The following is an 18,719-nucleotide window of genomic DNA, read 5'->3' on the forward strand; positions in this document are numbered from 1 at the left end:
AGGCAGAGCTATTTTGGGCTCAAAGCTGTCAGAAGTCTGAGGTCATGATGCCCTGGTCTCTTCTTCTGAGCCAGAGAGACTGTAGATGCTGTCCAGGGCTAGCCAGGAGTGAGACTAATGTTAAGATCACAGATGTGCCCAGCTGCCCCCTTCCGTTCATCACCTCGTTTTCCCTCTACCAACCTTCATGCTGGAGATGAGAGGGCTTCTCAGAGAGGCTGAGCGACTTACCCAAAGACACAAAGCTGGTACAGTCAAACCGAGAGCCATGTATCTTTGTCTCTGAGACTGAGACTATGCGGCCCTTTTTTTTTTTTTTTTTTTTTTTTTGGTTCTTTTTTTCGGAGCTGGGGACCGAACCCAGGGCCTTGTGCTTCCTAGGCAAGTGCTCTACCACTGAGCTAAATCCCCAACCCCTATGCGGCCCTTTTTTGAGGTTGAGTCTGACACTTCAGATTTAGGCTCTAATGAAACCTGTTCTGCCTCTCAGGTCTTTTCTTTTCTTTTTTTTTTTTTTTTTGGTTCTTTTTTTTCGGAGCTGGGGACCGAACCCAGGGCCTTGCGCTTCCTAGGTAAGCGCTCTACTACTGAGCTAAATCCCCAGCCCCAAAGCTCAGGTCTCTTCTTGATTCTGATACTCAACAGGTCCTGGGCTAAGACCTGGGAAGCCTCAAGCCTCAGTTTCCTTATCTGTGGTGAAGCAACAATACTAGCCTGGTACACTTGAATCAGGGAAAGGAATGCAAAACCAGGTCTTCCCATTGTGTGTGTGCATGTGTGCAGGCATGCGTGCATGCGTGTGTGAGTGTGTTTGTCTCTATGTGTCTGTGTGTCCTGTGTGTCTCTCTGTGTGTCTGTGCATGTGCGTGTATCTGTGCATGTGTGTGTGTGTGTGTGTGTGTGTCGGTGTCACGCTGTACATGTAGAGGTCAAATGGTGACTTTTATGGAGTCAGTTTCCCCCTTCTGTCTTTACATGGGTTCCAGGAATTAAATTCAGGTTGTCAGACTTGAACTGCAAGTGTCTTTATCCCCTGAGCCATCTCGATGACCCTGTGAGCAGGCTGATAGAGGTGACATGTCTCTGGTGAGGCAGGGAGGCAGGGAGGCAGGGAGGCAGGGAGGCAGGGAGGCAGGGAGGCAGGGAGGCAGGGAGGCAGGGAGGCAGGGAGGCAGGGAGGCAGGGAGGCAGGGAGGCAGGGAGGCAGGGAGGCAGGGAGGCAGGGAGGCAGGGAGGCAGGGAGGAGACAGAGCTGGTCCCTTTGACATAGCTACACACCAGACGGTTTGCTGGATACTCAAGGATGGAGCCCTTGGCTTCCCGTTGAGCAATGGGGAGCCCTTGCCTGTGCCTAGAGAGCTCTTTAGACTCCGAAGGGCCCCAGGATACATAGCTACAGATAGGACTTGTAACTCAAACCTAGGACTCCTGGACACCGTGACAGTTTTATCAACTCCTAGAATTTCCAGGGAGGAGGGTCTCAGTGAGGGATTCTGTAGACTTAATTGGTCTCTGGAGAGACTGCCTTCATTATGTAACTGATGAGGGATAACCCAGCCTCAAAGTGGGTGGCACCATTCCCTGGGTTCAGGTCCTGAACTGTACAAAGAGGGAAAGCATGTGTTCTGCCCTTGACTGTGGATGGGGCTAACTGCATCAAGTTCCTGCTATGTGGCCTCCCATAATGGTAGACTCTAACCTGGAATTATGTTGTCAGACATTTTATCACAGCAACAGAAATGGAACGAATACAGGCGCCTGTTCTTCCCCTCAGCTGCCATTAACCCTGGGTCTCCTGGCCTCAGATCCACTTTGCCCTCTCCATTGCCCAGGCAACCTCAGGCCAGCCTTACTGTGGCCTCTGGCCTTCCTAGCAGGGCAGGCAGACAGCGATGCCACCTATTCTACCCACCTGTCCTGCCCACCTGCCCTACCCACCTGTCCTACCCCTCATACCTGCTATCCTGTGGTGCCATCAAGAAGAAAGCTTAGTAAGGAAAAGAAGTGACAGAGGGCCTCACATTTCTGATACACCAGGCATATAGAGCCAGCTGGGCAGGAAGGCTGTGGATTCAGGGAAGGAATGGGCCGTATTGTGCTGAGCTGGCCAGGGCAGGGCCAGGATAAAGCCCTTGCAGAGGACAGTAGCTAGTGTCCCCTAGAGAAAGGCATTCTGAGTGGGAGACCAAAGGAGGGAGGGAGCGTTTACACTTATGTGTGCTTAGGGCAAAGACATGCCACATTCGTGGAGTGTGTAGTTTTGGAAGAGCCCCCTCTTCCCTTGTCACCTCTTGTATCTGCTGTTATTGTCTGTGATCTCCTCCAGGGTGGGTAGGGTGAGAGAGGGTGGGGTAGGTGGGGAGTGGCAGGACTCGCAGGGCCCCTCTTGTGAATACTAACTTGTTTCTTAAGTTGTCCGTTCCCAGTGTCTGTCTCGATACGCAGCCTAGTACAGATGGTGTCCTGTTAACCACTCTGGAGGCTGGCTCTGTTCTAAGCCCTCCTGCCCTTGATGATCCTCCTGGCACATGTCCCATTCTTATTTTGTAGGGGACAAAATGCAGGTGCTTATCTACCTTTAGCACTGCCCAACAAGGGATGGGACCTGATTCCCACCCAGGCTCTCCCCATCAGGCCTTTCTGACTGCCTCCCTAGGCAGTGAGTCTAGCCTTTCCCCACTGTCTAGCCAGCTAGCCTCATTGCTTCTGCTTTCCAGATAAAGCTGTGGGCCAGCCTACCCCAGGCCTTCTGAAGCCACATTGTGCCCCAAGCTTCCAGAAGTCACCTTAGGAAGCCCAGTGAGTCTGGAGTAGGTGGTAAACAGCCCTAGGAGTGTGGAAACCCAAAAAGATCTGCTAAGATCTTCCTGACAGGCACACTGCATGATGGAAAGATGGGAGTGGGGGAAAGGTGAAACAGGTCCTCTGAAGCCTCTGCCTGCTTTATAAAAGTTCAGCGCTGCCCTGCCTCTCCCTCTTCAGCCCCGCCTCACTTTAGCCCTGGACACCTAGGCAGCTGTCTCACTCACTTCTTGGGCTCCTTCATATCCTCCATGTACAGCTAGTCTGCCATGGTGTTAATAAAAAAAATCTAAAGTCACTGACAGGGCTCAAAGTGGGCCACAGACTGACCCTTAGATGACACTTGGCTCTGGCTCAGGGCCACACGCTCTCCCTTTCTGATGCCACCATAATTACTCCATGTGTCCTCCTCGCCTCCGCTCTGGTGGTCTCCATCTCAGTTCTCCCCACTCACCCTAACTGGTCTGTCCCACCCGTGTGTGGACACTGCTGAAGTCACCTCCGAGAAGGCTTTCTGACGACGCAGGTGATATTGAGAAGTAGCAAAGCAGACACTGAGCGGAAGGGGGGGATAGTGTCTGTGTCTGCAGGGCCATGTGGTGACGTTTTATGGGGGAGTTTGTGATCACTCTTCCAGATGAGATCCCAACTTCCGGGGTGGAGGGATGAGGTTCTCACGTGTCACTCACAGTTCACACCCCTCCCCTGGGAAGCCAGCCCAACCAGCTATGGTCATAGCCTTCCTCTCATTCTGGGATATCCCACAGGCTCTGTCTGAAAATGCTTTGAGGCTGATATATTGCTTCATCTTTCGAAGAGGCCACCTTGTCCAGTAGAGGGACAATCTTACAGAGAAGAGGACAATGACTAAGAGGCGTCCCTTGCCCTCTCCTGGGCAGCAGGGTGGCTTGGGTCACACTGACCCAGGAGAGCACGACAGAGGGGGTGGAGGGACGCAAATGCCCATCCAATCCGATGGCTGTGCGGGGCAGCTGGATCACCACAAGTCAGACTTCCTGTCTGTGACCTACATTCCCCTAGCGCCTCCATGTACAGACAGATGGGAGTGTGTGAGGCGCAGGGCCTGTGGGAGAGGGGCAGTGGCCCAGCAAAAGAGGACTCCATGGCTGCAGAAACCCTCACGTGAGCACATGAAGGAGTGATAGGGTCTTTCTGCCTTCCTCAGTCCCTGTAGGCTAATTCCGTGTCCAGATTGGCAAGATCAAGGCACCATGGCTGCTGAAGAGGCCTAGGCACTTGTCTCCAGAGCACCCCAGCTCTGCCTGGGGCTCACCCCTTTGCTATGGCGGGATACCGGCCACAGAGCAGTAGGAGTAGCCATTACAGCCCCGTATGGGAAATAGAGGGTGGGGGAGGGGCATCTTCACAGAGAAAAGTCTTTGGGTCTGGCCTTGAAGTGCAGTTGGTTGAGCTCAGGGCCACATACATCTGCTCGGTGGGTGCCCTCACCCTGGGGATGAGGCAGAAGGGCTCCTGAGGCTAGTCCTCGAGGGAGGGGCTGTGTAAGCTTTACAAAGGGAGCTGCCACGTGACCTTCCCAGAGACCCCTCCACTCCTAACGCTTCCTCTGGCCAGCTCTGTGGAGGGCAGGGGAGAGCTGTCCGCCTCTGTGGGCTCTTCTTTCACACTGCTCTCTGATGCACAGAAGGCACTGGCTCCTTCCCGAGACTGCTCCTGGTTGCTGCCTGGATGTCACCCTCTTGGTCTGTCTCTGTGTCTCTTGGGGTGTGCATCTCCCTCCTTCCTCTTTGGGTCTCTGTCTCTGCCTCCCTCCACACCACACAGGGTAGTTCCTTGTTGAAGGCCTACTATGTGAAGCAACAGTAGCACAGTGGGGCGTAAGTCCATTCTCACCGCTGCTCCTGGTGGTGCCCAGTTCTGCTTTTGGGGCTCTGTGCCCTCTGCCAGGGAACTCATGTTGGTCTCCCCCCTCACATCCCCCCATCCCGTCCCTTCCTGCTGCATCCCCTGTATAGTCCAGGCCAGTCCTCCTGCTCTGTCTCTGCTTCCCCGCAGGGTCCTCAACAACACCTCTTCCCCTCAAGTGCTCTCTGACTAATGCCAATCCTGAGCCCAGACTGTAGATCCCAAGCCCCCTATCGTTTTCTGGGTCCATTGGGCTAAGAGTCCCTGGAGCCCCAAGGACCGTGCATCAGTGTCTCTGCCACTCTGCGGGCCTGGGGTCCTGGGAAAGGAAGGTGACTTTCCTGAGCCTGATTTTCCTACTTGTGAGATGGGATGACGGCTCTCCAGTCAGATTGTGTGACAGCGGGTGACCAGAGAGGAAGTGTTGGTTCTGGTGAGAACCCCAGAGCTGTGCAGCATAGAGCAACCACAGCCGCCTGGGCTGTCCCTGTGGAGACTCATGGCTCTTGGTGCTGTGATAGCCTCTACCTCCCTTCTCCTGTCATTTCTACGGATTCCTCCTCCCACAGCCAAGCCGCCTGGAAATCCAACTACCCCACCTCGGAGGATGATTTCCGGGAGCCCTTCCTCACATCCATCCTCTTCAACTTCTACCCATCACCCCCGTGTCTCTGCCAGCCTCCGTTGGGGTCCTTCCCCCTTAGGCCCTGCCCTAGACCAGAGGGCCTTTCTACTGTGTGATCTTACACTCTTCAGCCCCATCTCCCTCACGTGTTCTGTTCAGGGATCAAGGCAACCCTGTCTGTCATGCTCTGTGGCCTCTGCCTGCTGCACACTCCTTGGAGCGTCAACTCCATGGCGGAACACGCTCCCTTGAGTGTATATTGAGTAAATAATGGGTGGCTGAAGGACTTAATGCAATGAAAGGGAGTTTGTGAGCTCTAAAGGGCTGCGTGTGGGCCTCTTCTGATAAGCTAGTACACAGGGTGGTATGAAGCAGCCTTTGGAGCTCCCATAGATAGAATTTAGCTCCACCCGACAGAAGTGAGCCCCACAATGGTGGCTAGAAGAAGCCTGGGCCCAACGGCAGGAGAGACTGGAGGGAGCCCTGGTGGGGAGGAGCTTCAGCTTGGGGCTGAGCTTTAATCTTCAATTGGTGTTCCTGGAGGTACCTGTTGGGGTAGGTTGGTGCTGAACCTGTGAATTATAGACTACTCTGTAGAGTCCAGCTGGACAAAAATGTCCCCCGTCATGGCCAAATTAAGTATCCCTGTCACTGGGTGGTGGGGTGCCTATCATACCCCAACACTCAGGAGGCAGCGGGGCAGGGAGAGGGGCTCACGAGTCACAGAATAGGTTTAGAGAGGGAAGGGAAAGGGAGGTGAGGAGAAAGAGAGAGAGAGAGAGAGAGAGAGAGAGAGAGAGAGAGAGAGAGAGAGAGAGAGAACACATGCTAGAGCACCACAGTCCTAGAGTAGAAAGGGCTATGAAGGGAAGTTTGAGAGTTTGAGCAAGGAAGAAGCGAGTACCCAGCTGTAGCCAGCCACAGTCTAATGGAGCCGTCTCATCCTTCAGTTGACCCTGGGCTCGTTAAGATCAAGCTAGGGCCGAGGGCCAAGTAAGCTGCCTGGTGAACAAAAGAGCTTGTATTTGGAGAGAGGACCATTAGCCAGGACCAAGGGAGGGTTTCAGGGCTGAGGAATGGCTGTGAGGAGCAGAAGCCAGATAAGGAGCTGAGGAGTGGGGCAGTGTCTCAGACTCCAAACCACAGCTCTACCCAGTGGAGACTGGGTGTTGATGTCCTGCCCCAAGGGGAGAGATTGAGAAGTCACGGGCCACATTCCAGCCTGGGGACTAGTCAGCATGAGATGGACGACAGGCAGCCTGAAACCCCCTGACCCACGTCTATGTGCTGTGTCTCAGAGGGAACCAGGCTGTCTGGTCTCTGCGTGTGAAGGAGGCTGGGAGGGGAGATGGGGTCATGAAGCTCACAGGCCTTTAACCACAGCACTCAGGAGGCAGAGGCAGGCGGATTCCTGAGTTCGAGGTCAACCTGGTGTATAAAGTGAGTCCCAGGACAGCCAGGGCTATAAAGAGAAACCTTGTCTTGAAACACACACACACACACACACACACACACACACGGTGGGGGGAGGGAGGGAGGAAGAGAGGGAGGAAGAGAGGGAGGAAAGGAGACAGAGACAGACAGAGACAGAGAAACAGAGGAAGGAAGAAAGAAAGCCTGCTTCCTCTTCACATACAGCTCCTACTCTGAGTTGGTGTCCCTTTGGTGCACATACCCTCTGGGAAGCCTTCTCAGCTTAGTATCAATACCAAGGGTGTCAATGGTGCCTTCCCTGTCAGGAGGCAGCTGTCCAGGGGGAGGGGTGTCTATTATAAGGCAACAGAAAGTGGTAAGTGGGGTCATAGGTTAGAAGGTGGTGAGAGAGGACAGGGGGATTAAAACGACACAGAGAAATGGACAAGCAGAATCAGGGCACAGCCTGTCCTTCTGGCTACCCAGCATGTGCAGGGTCCGCTGAGCTTCTGCCTGGAGCTTGGGAACAGCACAGTTTAGTTCACACGGGAATGCAGGTTTCATTGGCCTTCACTGTCTGAGGAGACACAAAGTGCTATGAGCAGGAGAGACCTCTTTCACTCACTCAACTCCCATTGGATCAGCTTCTTTCTGACTGATGGTTTTTGTATGACATGGGAATTCTAAGCTGGATATGGTGGTGATGATCCCAGCACTTGAGAGGCGGAGGCTGGGGGAATCAAGAGCCCAAGGTTATCTTGTCTACCTAGTTTGATGCCAGCTTGGGCTGCATAAGACACTGTGGTGGGTTGAATAAGAATGGCCCCCATAGGTCCAGACATTTGAGTGCTTAGTCACCAGGGAGTGGAACTGTTTGAAGGGATTAGAAGGATTAAAAGGTGCGGCCATGTTGGAGGTGTGGCATTGTTACAGGAAGTGTGTCACTGGGAGTAGGCAGGTTTCAAAAGCCCATGCCAGGCCCAGTCTCTCTGTCTCTGTCTCTGTCTCTGTCTCTGTCTCTTCCCTCTCTCTTTCTGCCTGCAGATCAGGATGTAGCCCTTAGCTACTGTTCCAGGGCCACATTCCCCACTATGATGACAATGAACTAATCCTCTGAAACTGTAAGCCAGCCCCAAATTAAATGCTTCCTTTCATAAGAGTTGCCTTGATCATGGTGTCTCTCCACAGCAAGAGAACAGTGACTAAGGCAGAGTCAGTCTCAAAACAAACAGACAATTTCCCTCCTCCATCCTCCCCACAAAATGAGGCGAAATGAGGGTTCTGCAGCTTGTTGGTTTAGAGAGCTGGTTTTAAAACCCGGAAATGGGAATGGTCCCAGTGCTGTCAGGTCAACAGGACTGCTGAGCTCCAGGCCACACATTCAATAAAGGAGCCTCACCCCACCATTCTTATAGAGATGGGGAAGCAAAGCCCAGAGAGGCCTGGGTGTGGCCTCAGTCCCCAGGGAGAATGGTGACAAGCCAGTCCACCTCCTGACCCTTCCTGTGGAACCAGGCCACCCTCTGCCGGAAGCAGACAAATAGGATCTCAAAGTGGGTTTTGTTAACACACAGGATGACAACAGGAGACACTGGCTTCTGAATGAGAAGCGGGTGCTGGCGAGGAGACTCTGCCCAGAAGCCGGAAGCGAAGACCAGAGCTGGGCGGCTGGTCACGCCTCAACGAGAGCCTGGTACCCAGCCCCTGCTGAACTGTCCACGTGCTTCACAAGTCTCTAGCTATGGCCAAGGCTCCACTGGGTTTAAAAATAGAATTTTGGTTCCACTCCTGACTCTTCTATCACCTCGATAAGGCTAAGATTCTTCCTCTTCCTCCTCCTCTTCTCTCCTCTTTCCTCCTCCTCCTTTTATAAGGAAACCAGACAGACCCTTTCTGAAACACAGTGTAAGCCAGACTGGTCTTGAACTCACAAATATCTGTCTTTCTCTGCTTGTAGCACGCTGGGGATTACCGGCAGGTGCCACCATGCCTGGCTCAGGATTATTTCTGAGTAAGAATTCGGGAAGGTTCAGATCCCAGCTCTTCCTCTTACTACCGGAAGTGAATACCTCACCTTCTCAGCCCCAGTGTCCCATCTGTGACACAGCAGCAGCCGCTTTCTCCACAAGATGTGATGTGTGGTTAAGTGTTAAAATGGCTCAAATCAGCTCCCGTCTATGACTCTCATTAGTTTTACCCAAACAACAGCAGAGTCTGCGCTGGCTGAAAAACGAGGTACGATGTGTGAGGGAAATTAGGGCTCTCCCAGGAAATACCTGATGGATCAAATTCCATCTAGCTCTTCCACTTAGTTGGGTGTCCACCCTGGCTTCCTGTGGCCCCGCTGCTCTTAGCGCTGTTTTTCAACGCATGGAGGTAGGATCCTTTGCGACCCTAGATGACTTGGGGCGATAAAGAAGGAACTTCAGGTGCCTTGAATCAAACCCTCTCCAGAAAGTGAAACAAACCTGGAAGTTAGAATTGCTCTGAGGCTGATAATTCTGGGAGGGCGCCTCCAGGCATTAAAACTAATTAGATCACCGTACCTCTGCTATTACTAAATAATTCCCGGTGATTACACAAGGCAGCCATGAATCCTGATGGCGGCGAACTTCAGGTGACTTACTCCAAATAACGGCAAAACTCGCAGGCTCATCTGATCGCTGCTCTGTAGTGTTGCAGGCAGGTAATTATGCTAATGGGCCTTTAAAAAAAAATCACCCTTCTAGTCTGGGATTGGGAGAGCTTGGGACAGAAATGTGAGCAATGCATACTTCCTGTTGCAGAGGCTGGGCGCCATGTCTGATTCCAAAAGGGCCCTTTGTCAAGAGGGAGAGAAACCCCATTATGCAGTTGGAATTAAAGTGGCTGCACTCTCTCCTAGGGCTCTTCCGATCTTTATTCATACTGTTGGGACTTTAAGAAGCAGGCACACACAGAAGCTCAATATCTTTTAGCTAATTCAAGCTCACAGGTGTAATATTCTAGTTTCCAGGCAGGGCTCTGGCCATAGGCTGGGACACTATCATACTCAAGAATGGTTCTGATGCTTCTGGAAAACAGGAGAGGAGCGGTAAACAATATGACCAAAGCAACTTGGGAGGAAAGGATTTATTTGGCTTACACTTCCACATTACTGTTCATCGCTGAAGGAAGTCAGGACAGGAACTCCAACAGGTCAGGACAGGAACTGGAGGCCAGAATTGTTAGAACGGTTTTGTGTGTGTGTGTGTGTGTGTGTGTGTGTGTGTGTGTGTGTGTGTGTGTGTACGCGTGGGTGTGCGCGCACTTGCTGTTTACTGGCTTGGTCCCCGTGCCTTGCTTAGCCTGCTTTCATATAGAACCCAGGACCACCAGCCCAGGGATGGCACCACCCACAATGGGCTGGGCCCTTACATATCAATCACTAAATAAAAAAATGGCACACAAAATTGCCTACCTCCAATCTTAAGAAGGCATTTCCTTTTTCCTTTTTAATGAGTTATTTTTATTTTATGTGCACTGGTGTTTTGCCTGCATATGTCTGTGTGAGGGTATCAGATCCTCTGTAACTGAAATTAAGACAGCTGTGAGCTGTCATGTGGGTACTGGGAATCGAACCCAGGATAGCAGGTGTTAGCTGTACTCTGGCTTTTTATGTGGGTGTTGGGGACTCAAATTCAGGTCTTCATGTTTGCGCAGAAAGTCCTTTACTACCTGATCATTTCCCCAGTCTCAGAAAGAGGTTCTTCATTCTAGAAGAGGGCTCAAAACAGACCCTCCCACAAAATTATCCCTTTAGTAGCCATCCACTCTGGATCTTTCCTTTCTGGCTGAACCCTCCTGGGCAATCTGCCTTTGCTTCCTATTCCCTTCCTGGACTATCCCCACGATAGTCTCTTGTCTTTCCCTTTAAATCTACCTTCCCTCTCCAGATTTATAGATCTCCCCTGCCCAGGATCATCCCAGTCAATGCCTCTTCAAGAAACTTGAGCTTCTGGGCATGGCATTCAGGGCCCTAAGTTCCCAGCCTTCCTTTGTCTTCCTGCTTGTGGCTAACGCCTGCCCAGAGGTGCTTAACTGTGGATCCTGACCATATCAGGGTGTAAGGCGTTTTAGCATGGGTCGTCCCCTCATTGCCTGGTTGTATCTTCTGCTTTGAGAGGTCACCTCCTTGGGAGGCACCCTCCTGCTCAGGTTAACACTAGGGACCACAGCCCCCTCCTCTGTCTTAATAGTTAATAGTTTACAAGCGTATGCTTGTTATTTAATACGGGAGACTTGTGTGGGCCACAGGGAGGTTTCCTAGTGGCCCTGCTGATGCCATAGCCTGCCTCTTTCCCTAAGACCTGGGAGCAGCTCACTGGTCTTTTCACCTTTGTCCCCAGCCCTCTGCTCAGAGCCTGCCCAGAGGGGCCCCATATCATTGACTCAGAGAATACATAAACAGCAGGGAGAACTGCACAGGCAGAATCAAAGCCCCAGAAGTCGACTTCACTCCCACAGGACTGCTCCTGTCCAAACCAGAACCAACGTCACTCAGTCCCTCCTCCATGCCCAGTGGCTACACCAGTGTTTGATTCCCAGACCCCACCAAGGCAGAAGTACAGTCTTACTTTATTCTTTCTCCTCCCTGCTTCCCTGTCCCTCCCCACCATGCCTGTCATCCTTGCTGTAGGAGTCCGGTGGGCCTGAGCCTGGGTCTCTGAGGATGCTTTGGACCCTGGGTTTTTGCTTGTTGGTCTATTTTTTGGAGCAAGGTCTTATGTATCCCCGGCTCTCCTGGAACTCCCTATGTAACTCAGGATGACCTTGATCTGACTTTCCTGCTTCCACCTCCTAAGTGCTGGGATCAGAAGCATGGGATCACTACATCCACTTTATATGACGTTGGATGTGGAACAAGGTTTTGTGTGTGCTGGGCAAACACTCTCTATCAAGCTGTGTCTCCATCGTGCTTTCAATCCCACTTCCACAAGCAAGCATCTGACTCCCCTGGAAGAGCCTAAGTTATAAGCTGTTTTATTCAGCTATAGCACACAGTATGCAGAAAGGGTGATGTGGCAGCGGTTACGCAGACCGAAGTCTTTAGAACCAAACAGAGCTTAGAATACTGGCTCAGCCATTTTCATGCTGTGTGCTCCCGTACAACTCGCTCACACTCTCTTGAAGCTTTCATTTCCTTATGCGTCAAATAGAACTACATCATGCAGGCTAAAGAGATGGCTCAGAGGTTAAGAGAACCGACTGTTCTTCCCGAGGTCCTCAGTTCAATTCCCCAGCAACCACATGGTGGCTCACAACCATCTGTAATGGGATCTGATGCCCTCTTCTGGTGTGTCTGAAGACAGCGACAGTGTACTCATATAAATAAAAATAAATAAATAAATAAATAAATAAATAAAGGAATAAAAAGTTAGCTGGCAGGCTGGAGAGATGGCTCAGTGGTTAAGAGCACTGTCTGCTCTTCTAGAGGTCCTCAGTTCAATATCTGTAATGGGATCTGATGCCCTCTTCTGGCATGTAGGCAGGACGCTGTATATATAATAAATAAATAAAAGAAATACATAGTTCAATATGGAACCCCTTCAGAGCAGGTTGTGAGAACTGAGTGAGGGAATACACAACCACCTGCCTAGGCATTCCGACTTGTCTGTCTCCAGTCAGAAACAGGAAATTCTGGTAACCAACGGTGTCCTAGGATAAAAGTTGATCTGTGGAGGTGTGCAGGCAGACCTGGGTTCATCCCTTTGGCAAACGTTCACTGAGCACATGCTATGTGCTAGAGCCCTTGCTGAGGATCAGCAGTGATGTAATGGTGAACTGAATCAGGGGTGGGGGGGGGCCCTGTGTGCAGGGTCCCCCAACACCACCTGCAATCAGTATCGTGAAGGATCAACACTAGACACAGGTGTCTAGTGAAAGCGAGGCAAGGCTGCTCTGAGGGGTAACATTAAACGGCCACTGGAAGAAGTTAACTGGGCCAGGAGAGGACAGAAGAAAGTGTTCTGAAAGCAAGCAGGAGTTTGGTGTGCAAAGGCCAGGTCTGAGGAAGGACTGTTGTTTATCTGAGAACTTAGAAATTAGCTGGGGAGGCTGGCAGCAAAAGGGGAAGCAGAGCCAAGAGGCTTCTGATCTTCTTGCTCCCAGGCCAGCCTCTAGGTGCACGATCTTGCTCAGAATCGGTGAATTCTCTTGGGAGGTTTTGTTTGTTTGTTACCAGCCACACAAATACAACACAAAGCCCTCGGAAGCTTTTCAGCAGGGTCAGGAGAGATCTGATTGGATATGTGTTCAGCCAATCCTTCAAGAGGCACCAATGGGAAGATCCACAGGGGGAAGGGCAAAGAGGCATGGAAGTAGCTTGATGCTCACAGAAGCCTGGGCAAAAGACCTCAGTACCTGCTGTGTAAGGATAGCAGGTGAAGCCCTGGGTTCCTTCACTGGAACATTATGAGCCATCAGAATGTTATGTTCAGAGCACTATGGGCAATCAGATTCTGAGAGTTTTATCATCCAACCAGCCAAGGAGTAAGATGGAGTAACCCAGAAAACTTAGGAGGAAAAACTGGAAGAACGTGGTGAGACAGAAGGGATCAGGGCTGTCCACAGAGCCACAGATTGCTAGAGGTTAGGGGAGATGAAGGGACAAGAATGTCCTTTAATGTTGCCGATAGGGAGGTCCCTGATGGTCTAGACAGTCATTAAGAAAGATGACGGGGGCTGGGGATGTGGGTGTTGGGGAGAATGCTGCCTTCACATACACAGTACCTTGGGTTCGACTCGCAGCATATCGCACAAAGTCACACACACACACACACACACACACACACACACACACACACACACACACACACGCCAAAACAGACAGGCAAACAAGCAGGGTAGTGAACACGTGTGATCCTAGCTGTTAGCTGGGAAGGAGGCACAGTCAAGAGGATCAGAAATTCAAGGTTATCCTTAATGACAGCAAATTTGAGGCCAGTCTGGGACACACAAGACCTTTCCTTTAAAAAGGAGGTGGCAGATTATACCTCGTGTGGGATTCCTGCCTTACACAGCCATTTGCATGAGACAAAGGACCAACAGTGACTAATGTTTATGTCACCTTGGGGATATTACATTGTACGATGGGATTTAAATCAAAGGGACTGGTCTATTAGCCTAGGAAAATCTCTCACCAGAGTCCTTAAAGTGCACAGGGCTGCTCTTTTCCAGTGACCACCCAGGCCTGCCACCTTCATGCGCCTGTTTGCGTGGAGAACATGTAACCCTGGCAGATACATCTTCCAGAGGCTGGGCCATGAGCAATTCCCAATCCCGCACATTGCCTTGATAGAAGCTCCTGGCAGGAGGACATATGTAGATTTTGCATATACAAGAACAGAAGTACAGATGATGTATTTGGTAAATCACTTCAGACGTGTCCTCGGGGAAGGAGCCACAGGCTCTGTCGCCCCTACAGATGGGAGTTGGCAAGGAAAAGACAGGTCCAGATTGAGATCCCGGAGATATATGTGAGAACAGATTGGAGGGGAACAGAGCGGCTATGGGGAGACGAAGACGAGGGTCTGCAAGGCTGGCATGCTGTGTATCTCGGCACCTGGGAGGGAATGCTGGGAGGAGGAAGACAGCAAGGGTGCTACAGCAGACTCTTGCCACTTCCGGCTCCAGCCTCCAGGTGTATGCTTCTGCTCAGAGCCGGCTCACACCCTTGTTGTTGTTTATAAACCAGCTTTCTACTTGCATAGTGGCCCAACTGGGTTCCTTCCACCCTCCTCTTCAGACATCTTCCTCTTGGCCAACATTCACATAATTGCTGTCTGACCTAAGAAGGGGGCTGGGAATATGGCCTCTGTGGTCTCACAGATTACTTAATCTCTCCCTGTGACAGATCTCATCATACCCTGGTCATGCAGACCTCAACAGTGAGGCTCTGATGAACAAAACGGCAGCTAGGAAATGGCTCATCCCCTGTTGAATGCGGCTCTCTCTGACCTCAAAAGTCATGTTACCTCTTTGTTCTCTTCTCTTCCCTGCTCTTCCTCTCTTCCCTGTCCTTTCTCTCTACCCCCACCCCTTCCCTCCACGTGCTCATGGCCGGCCTTTCCTCTCCTCTCCTCTTCTTCTCTCATTAAACCTCTCCACGTGGAAAAAAAAAGTCATGTTACTCCCCAAGAGCATTCACGAAGGCCAGGCAATCCACTGGGCAGCTGGCGGGGCTGTCTTCCTTCTGAGAGCTTGGCATGGTTTCTTTTGATCTCAGAGTATTTGGATCCACTCAACTCTTATGTAAACTGCCCTAGTTAAGTCCCTGTGTAGGGAGAGGGTAGGCCTGTCAGCAGTAACCCAGAAAAGCTGTGATATGAGAAGGTGTAGTAATACTCATCTACAATCTTTGTACTAAGGAGGCTGAGGCAGGAGGATTCCAAGCTTGAACTACTGTAGCATGACCTTGTCTTAACAAAGAGCTTCAGGAGACAAATCTGAAACTAGGTGCCACCGTCCATCTCGTGATGCTACAGTGGAGGATGGGCACTAGGGAGCTTCCTCAAGAACAGACCCCACCTCACCCAGGGTCTCCCATGACAGAACTGTATCATACAAACGCTGAAACAGAGACCAGGAGCAGCAGGCTAGGACCACACAACGCCTGTGCAAACCCTTGAGAGCACAAGGGAGGTGAGGGCCTTGGAGACCTAGCCTGCACGGTGGGCTGGGAAGTCTATCAGGCTGCATCTGGGCTGAGCAGCACTTCAGGGGAGATGGACTAGGAAGCTATTAGCATTCCTTGGGTTTTCTGAGTACTTCACCGCAAGCCAGGCTATGTTCATGCGTCAGCACTTAGACACGATGACATCACAACGAGAAGGAAAAAGTAGGTCTGGAGAGATGACTCAGTGGCCAAGAGCACTGGTTCCTCTTCCAGAGGTCCTGAGTTCAATTCCCAGCAAACACATGGTGGCTCACAACCATCTGTAATGGGATCCAATGCCCTCTTCTGGTGTGTCTGAAGACAGCGACAGTATACTCAAATAAATAAAATAAATAAATATTTTTTTTAAAAAAAGGAGGAGGAGAAGGAGGAGGAAGAAGAAGAAGAGAAGGAGGAAGGAGGGGAGGAGGAAGAAGAGGAGGAGGAAGAAGAAGAAGAGGAGGAGGAGAGGAGGAAGAAAGTATTCCTTTGGATCAGGACTGGAAGTTTTTAGGAATCCCCATCAAGCTTCCTTTGTTTTGTTTTAAATCTGGGATCTTCAGATATACTTAGTGATTGTCCAGCATTCACTCACAAGGTCCTAGATTCAATCTCCCAAAACAACACACACACACCCGGCAGACATTTATACACTTACCACTCCAGTCCAAAAAAAAAAAAAAAAAAAAAAAAGGCCTTACCTAAATGGGAAGCCTCTTCCTCCTCCCACCCATCACATCACCCTCTGCCTCCCTGGGGTAAACGCTTTGCTGAAAGGTGCATTTATCATGTCTCTGCACGCTTTCTGCGTTTACATCTGTGCATACTCGTGTGATACATGGGTATTTGGGTTTTTGTGTTTAAAGAATCCAAATGAATGATATCATGCACTTCGTTCCCCTGAAACTTGCTCTGTCTTCTCCCTCCCTCTGAGACTCGCAGACTCTCTAGCTAGTCCCCTTCACTGTGGCAGAGCCTTTCAGAGCACTCTGCAAAGGGTCTGTGAGGTCTGCAGATGCTCACAGGCCGCCTTGCCTATTTGGGGGGGACACACGGTCACTAGGTGCGTCCCTAAGGGATGGCTGGAGAACTGGGTACTTTCTGATGCTTCCAGGCTGTTTTCCAGAGTGGCTGTAACCACTTTCCCTCCTGGCATGGGCATTCTCCACACTCGGTATTCCACTGTGTCCCTTTTGTTTGGGTGCCAATCTGCCAGGAGTGATGTAACAGTTTCCTGACAGAGGCCTGATTTTCTGTGTCCTTGGTTCTAGTAAGGCTCTCTTTGCATCTGTTTAGTGGACATCCATGTTTCTTTTGCCAGGCGGCTGACCATACGTGCTTTGAAGTCTCTTTGTAGCTCAGGATGTCCCTGAACTTCTGATCCTCCTGCCTCCACCTCCCCTTTGGTTAGGATTACAGATTTTAGCCACCACACCTGGCTGATGTCCTACTGGGGATTAAACGCCACTTTAGCCTTCTCCCTACTTTTCCTTCTGAAAATGGACTTGTCGGAGGCCCTTGTAGATTTGGCATTGGACTTGCGGATATCTTCTTCTGATGAACACGGTGTTCACATTTTAATTAAATGCATCCATCTTTCTCTTGATGTTCTGTGAGATTTCACGAAATCTTGCCCTGTGACAGGTCTGTCTGTTTGCTTGTTTAGAGTCAGAGGCTCACTGTAGTTCAGGCTTATGGGCTGGAACTATGTGAACCAGGCTGACCTTAAATTCAACACAGTCCCCTTGCCTCAGCCCTCCCGGTTGCTGGGCTTATTAATGTGAGGCACCATGCTCAATTTGTTTGTTTTCATATTTAATCTTTTGTATACCCGAAACTGACAGTGTAGAGTAGGGATTCCACTTTTTCTTTTTCTCTTTCAGACATCCAATTGCTCCAGCATCATTTATAGAAGAGTCTACTCTTTCTCCACTGACCTCAAGCACCACTTCTGCCAAATATTAAATTTCCATACATGTGTGAGTCTATTTTTGCAGCCTCTAGTCTAATCCCCCAGTCTATTTATTTACCCTTACTCTAACACCACATGTACCACTTTAGGCTCCTCCCACAACTTCTGAGTGCAGCTCCTGTCTGAGTCTTCACGTGTTCATGGAAAGGACATGTAGTAATGGTTTTGTTCGCAAACGGTTTCTCTGATATTGTCTTGGAGCTCTAAAAACTAATTTTTTCCCCCAAGAACAGGAGATAGATTCAGAATTGAGGTGCTTGCCAAGGAAACATCATAGAAAAGTGCTGGGCTTTCAATGTGGCCTGGTCCATCCAGAGCACATCCCTGCCCTGAATCTGACATTCACTACTTCCTTCAGTGAGAAACTTCGGAGTGATGACTTCGTCCTTTGTTGGGGCTCAGACTTCATTTAGTAGGGCCTCTTCCTAACAAGAAGCGGGGACTCTCAGTAAGGTAGACACACACGTTATGCGCCATCATCTGAGGATTGTGATGGTGAGAAAAGTCGGGTCATGTTCCAAGATCAGTTTCAAGAGCCCTCTTGGGGCGTGCACTTGGGCCCAAGGAGCAGCTTGAGAGGACGCAGCAGGCTTCCCCCAGGAATTACAGGCGTCCTCCCGCCCTCCCGCCTCGAGAGGCAGGAATGCGCAGGATCAGCTTTCAGCAGGGCCAAGGCCGCCTTTCCGGGGAGCTCCCCGGACAGGCCCTTCTTCAACGGCCGAATTAACTGGTTCTGTCTGTCCGACTGGGAGAGCAGCTCCCACTAAAAATAGCAGCCCCGCTCAGGGCGGCCTGCTCCCCGCCCGGGCCCGCACCACCGCCGTGGGAGTCCGAGCCGGGACAGCACGAGGAGCCCAGGGGAGCGCCCGCACGCCAGGGCCCGACCCCCGAGGGCCAGGCCGCGTGCTCAACGCTGGCGCCACAGGTGCCGCGGAGGGAGGCAGGTCCGACGCCGGCCGGGATGGGCGCTGGGCGCTCGGCCTTCCGAGCGCTCGCCTGGGCCTCCCTGCCGCTGCTGGGGCCTCCCGCGGGCGCGCTCTGCGGGGACACACTCTGCAGCCGAGGTAAGGCCGGGCGCGCGCCATCGCGGGCCTCCGCCTCCTCCGCGATCCTCCCCCTCCAGACCACTCGCGATCCCTCGGGGCCAGGCGGGGCGGACCCAGGCATCCACAGGTTTCGGGGACAGGAGCCAAACGAACTCTTGTCAACTCACCTGCCAAAAGATCGCAAAAGCCTTCGTCCCCCTTCTGGTCTCAATGTTTCCATCGCGGAAAATGGGGCGATGGATTCTGTGTGGGCCAAGGAAGTTGGGGGACACCGAGCAGAATGGATTGGGGTGTCTTGGA

The 18,719-nt window shown here is 51.4% G+C and overlaps 1 protein-coding gene across 6 annotated transcripts in view; it reads left to right on the forward strand.

Annotated features, from left to right (window-relative positions):
- The window catches only part of Dab2ip (DAB2 interacting protein), a 171,111-nt gene that overhangs the window by 5,670 nt on the left and 146,722 nt on the right, over window positions 1-18,719 (forward strand).

Source organism: Rattus norvegicus, chromosome 3, assembly GCF_021556685.1.
Source record: "Rattus norvegicus strain SHRSP/BbbUtx chromosome 3, alternate assembly SHRSP_T2T, whole genome shotgun sequence".
NCBI classification, from domain to species: domain Eukaryota; kingdom Metazoa; phylum Chordata; class Mammalia; order Rodentia; family Muridae; genus Rattus; species Rattus norvegicus.